The sequence below is a fragment of the Adiantum capillus-veneris genome, chromosome 5 (assembly GCF_014529385.1).
Source record: "Adiantum capillus-veneris isolate H3 chromosome 5, ASM1452938v2, whole genome shotgun sequence".
Classification (NCBI taxonomy): domain Eukaryota; kingdom Viridiplantae; phylum Streptophyta; class Polypodiopsida; order Polypodiales; family Pteridaceae; genus Adiantum; species Adiantum capillus-veneris.
The window spans coordinates 68,071,867-68,076,940 of record NC_140935.1 but is presented as its reverse complement, the minus strand read 5'-3'; the positions used below and the strand labels follow the sequence as shown (position 1 = coordinate 68,076,940).

Sequence of the window (5,074 nt, the reverse complement as noted above, 5' to 3'; positions counted from 1 at the left end):
TAGGTGTGAGCAGGCTCTAGAGAGCTCTTGTTGTGCATCTGGCACACTGATCAACTGAAGAAAGACAGTGGCTTTCTCGGTTGGTAGTGCTCCTGTGCCCGATTGGATGCCAGGAGAGGGTTTTAGGTGGATTCCCCCAGGAATTGCAGTTCGATACTTGGGCTGTGAGGTTGGTTTGAACTTGTCTCCCAAGCAGCAAATTGCTCCCCTCCTCATGTCTACTAGGAGGAAGTTGTTACACTGGAGCTCAACACGACTTTCTTTGGCTGGCAGTGGCCAACTAAGTGTTGTTGGTGACTATGTGGTACATCACTTCTTGCTGGATCTTCTCGAGTTCTTGTATTAGGCAGGAAGAGAGGCTGATCAGGAACTTCCTTTGGTCAAGACGTGACACTCAGATATCCCGAGCCAAAGTTTCTTGGTAGGTCATCACTCTTCCTTGTTCACAGGGAGGGCTTGGGATTATTGACCTAGCACAGCACATCAGAGCCCTTCTTGGGAAGTTCATAGTGAGAGGAATTCTTCTAGGTGAGGAGCCCTGGAAGGAGTTCTTGCTACAGCGGCTTCGTGCCAGAGTGCCTTAGGTTGGAGGCCCCTGGCGACCTTCGACCAGAAGGATCTTCACAGAGATGCACAAATTTGGTTTGAGCGGGAGATTGGAAGACCGCTTCGCTGTGAGTTTGCTTCGATCTTGGGAGTACTTGTGGTGAGGCCTAGAGCAACAACAACCTACTTGCACGGAGGAGCGTCTACGACAACCCCTTGTTTGAAACCCCATGGTTAACACTCAGAGAGGCCACTTGATTGGTAGTCATGTTTTCTGGGGTCCCATGGCAGCGGGTCCAGCGTGCTCTTTAGGTGACTGGTTAGATTTTTCAGGCTTTTGAGAGGAGGTGCAGGGTTTCGAGCTACAGGGAATGAGAGGGGTGTAGAGCATGAGCCAAGACATTTTAGAGGCAGTTTTCCAGCTGAGTGGTTCACACCGCTCGAGCCAGCAGCACCAAGGTGGATGGGAGCCTTCACACGACTGGAGGTTCTCATCTAAGTCCGGGCATGCTCAGAGACTGTTCCATCCCTTTTCTTTGAGCTACAGGGTGAGGGACGCTTACAATGAGTTGCAGTAGAGGCCCCGCAGGTGGCAGAGTTCTTTTTTCAGAGGATCCGAGTGGTGGGCATCTGTGGGAGGACTTGTGTTATCGATCCTGACCCAGCAGATCTTGAGACTGGACATTGGAGATTGTGGGCTTGGAAGTGCTGTCCACTAGCACGAGGACAATGGGATCCCGGAGAGTGGCTTTAGAGGGACCCCTTCTCTTTTGCAGACCACCCAGGTGTCCCGTTCTTTCACTACATTATTCTATTGGGACGTCACATACTAGCAGCATAGAGAGAGGCTCTCCCCGCTGCAACACCTCATTAGCAGGAGGGGGGAAGCATGGCATGATAAAAAGCCTTCTATTGAGCACATGCATGTTTTTGGTTGTTTGGTATATGCTTTGGTGCCACAAACACACGACGCAGAAAATTGAATAATAAGGCTATCAAATGTATTTTTGTTGGTTATAGTGCTAAAAGCAAAGATTACAGGTCGTATTATCCACAAACAAAGCGTATTCTGTTTCACGAGATGTTGTGTTTGTGGAAGATTCTGTTCAGCTCGTACTGTCATGTACTAGAGACATTGATGTAAGCTCACATGAAATTTATGACAGTTTGTTGCCTCTTTCAAGGGTGGAAGTACGAACGTAAATTCCAATGAGGCAAATGTACAGCCTATGGGGCGGGGTTCACCCACTATGCTCACAAAGTAATCTCACAAAAGTGCTTCATCTAATTTCCTAATTCTGCTACTCTCAAAATTCATAGGCCATTTCCATTACATCTCACATTTGATTCTACTTACCCTACTCCTAGGTTCTTTTGCAATTGGGTTGTGGAAAGTGTCCACAAACATTGGTTTTCTTGTTTTTTATGGTTTTTTGAGCTTTGATCTTAAGACTTGTCTTGTCCATCAATCATTCTAAAAATCCTAATCTAATCCTACAAGGTACTTAGCCAATACAATCTACTTCCAAGCTACCTCTACACAGCAAAAGACGACACTCTTAAGCTAAAGTTTAACTCTAGGTGAACCTAGAGTAAGTTAATGGACAACTATACAAGACGCTCCTATTTTCCCTAGTTTAGGTCTCTTCGTCCCCGGCAATGACGCCAAATGTGGGACAGGTGTCTAACCTCACTCCTATCTTATTGCAGACATAGCAAGAACCACAAATATAATTGTCAATCCATGGGACAAAGCTCACTCGACTAGTGCATAGAGGCTACAAGAGGTTGTCAATCTCTTGGAAAACAACAAACAACTCGCATCTAGCTCAAGCTACACTCAAATGACTAAAATCACTAAAAGCTAATCGCATCACATTCGTTATAGCATCAAACGACATCCAAATGTTACGAAACTTCTAGGATGTCATGTTTATAAGACCTAATCACACATGCTTATGGTCTCAAATCTCACTTTAGGTCAAGTGTAAAATGCAATTATTAACAGCAGTGAGTTTTTGACCTAGTCATTCTCGACCCAGAATGCATCTAATGATCTTAAAGCTTAAATTTCTACTTATGATGAAATTAGGTCGCGGTTCGTCGGGATGCCAAAAGCTAGGAAATACCGTGAAATGCTTACGTCAATGTGTAGAGCTCTTACCTACTGTTGCAACGCAACATACGTGACTTCAATATGACAACCGGGGAGGGAGTAGGAAGCGTGAGAAGGAGAGAAGTGAGCGCCGTTAGCTCACACTGTGTTTCTATTATCCAAAACGTTTTTATAAACTTTACTAATAATCTGGGAGCTCTAACTAAAGACAGGTTGATACACTTTGGAAGTTTGTAGCCCCCGCTCATCACAATTACAAAGTTTATCCAAAATCAAAATAATAAATGTTTTTACAATGAGAGCTGCAAAAAATGGTATCCGAGTTAGCTTGCTGCTAACACTCCCACACTCTTCCACCAAAACACGTCACATATTGCCTCCCCAACAAAGCATGGAATACTTTCAAGTGTTCCATAGACATACTATAGTATAATTGTAGGCATCCTCCCGTTTACATCCCACAAAAGAGTCACTATATACAAAGGGAGATAAAAGAATAAATATATTCTCTTACCATCCACCTCCATGATGTATCTAATATTCATACACATAACATACCAAATAGTTCCCCCATAAAAACAAAAGCCTGTATACTCATGAAAACAAATATATATCTCTTCCCTTTATCATAGACAAAAGATTGCATTGAATCCAAACCATAATTATCATACTTCAATTCATAAAAAATTGACCTCAAACCTATCCATCAAGCTTCTACATTATCAATCATAAAGTGTTCAGCCAAGATATTCAAGGTATCCTTGCATGCCAAACCACAAAAGAGCACTTTCTCTTGACCATCACAATTGAGACTATAAGGCATGGCGTCATCCAACTCGGTAAGAATATCAAAGCCATTAACACAAATTATATGACCATCCATCTCATCAATCTTTGAAAATCCAAAACCCTCTTTCCTTATCTTCATAGCTTCCTTTAAAATTCTCTCTTGATTGAAAGTAGAGCTTGCAACAACAAGTAGCTCACCAAACAAGTCACTAACAGATATACCATCATCAAAGAGGATAACATCATGCATAAATGTGGGCTAATAATTAACATTAAAATCATCCAAATACGTATTTTTAACCTCAACATGAGACTCAATAGAACCTTGTGAGGTACAACTGTTCACATGATCAACAACCATATGCATATCATCAAACAATCCATAAGTGGAAGCATTATCTTAAGACATCATAATCTCATGCATAACCATAGGATCCATGTCAATCTTAGAAGCATTAAAATTAGCAACTTGAAGCTCACTATAATATTTCATAAGATCATTTTGAATGCAACCATCTATGACATGATTTGCATTTATAGGCATCTCATCAAATTGCTCACACACTGAAAAAAGTCTTCATCCACCACCACTGCAACGTCAAGGACATGAGAATATTCTAGCCCATGAATTATACTCAAGAGAAGAGTCCATAGAGTTCATATCTTGTGACCTTCAATTGTAGCATATGCTTCCAAAACTTCTACTGCATTGTCATCAAATAGCCCACATGTAGACACATAGTCTTCATCCTTTGTCATACCCTTCTCATGCATGGACTCCAAGTCATCCTCAATATCATACACATTCACATGTACACCTTCAAGAGGAGAACCCAAAGAAGAATTTGCATTATCATCTCACATATTAGCCACATATATGGCATCTTCTTCCGTATGTTTACATGCCACATCATTCTCATGCATCACCACTTTCTCATCAAAGCCCATCTCAAGCTTCCACAATGCATAATCTACCATAGGCTTACCCAAATGAGCTTATTCATACTAAAAATTCACATTCATAAGTTTCATAACCTCATCCATTTTGCATGTGCTATCAAACACAATGTCTTCCTTGTCCCACAAATATGCATACTCATCCATATGATTCACTTCTCCACTTGTGAGTCATTTGCTAAAACCCGAAAGAGAATATCTTTTCTTTTTCCAACTACCACATATATCATACATAGCATCATCCATAAAAAACTTTTGAAGTACCTGGAAGAACTCAAAGTGCATGTATTGGCAAGCGAGCATAAAGAGGATACCCTGCTTATTGTCATCTTTTTGTCCACAATTGTCAAATATATTCTCATAAGATTCCAAGTACCTTCTCAAGTGATCAAAATACTGAAAAATAATCTTTTAAGACATATTACAGAAGTCCTTGAGTTGACCTACAAATGGAATCCAATCTGTAGATCAAAACCCTCTCAAGAGGACTCTCTTTTCCTTCGTGGGGGCACTAGCTTATGTGAAGGATTGGGGGGCTAGCATTCAAACCACCACAAAGAAAAGAGGATGAAGAAAATAGCACTTTCAATGTAATGTGGGATGAACACCACTCACAAATTTTGACAGCCTCACTCACACTCAACCTCGACTAGCTTCCCTCTATAC

General features: G+C 41.4%; 1 pseudogene; it reads right to left on the bottom strand.

Moving 5' to 3' along the window:
• Positions 1–3,368: 3,368 nt before the first annotated feature.
• LOC147457482 (uncharacterized) lies at positions 3,369–4,429 on the bottom strand (annotated as a pseudogene).
• Positions 4,430–5,074: the final 645 nt, after the last annotated feature.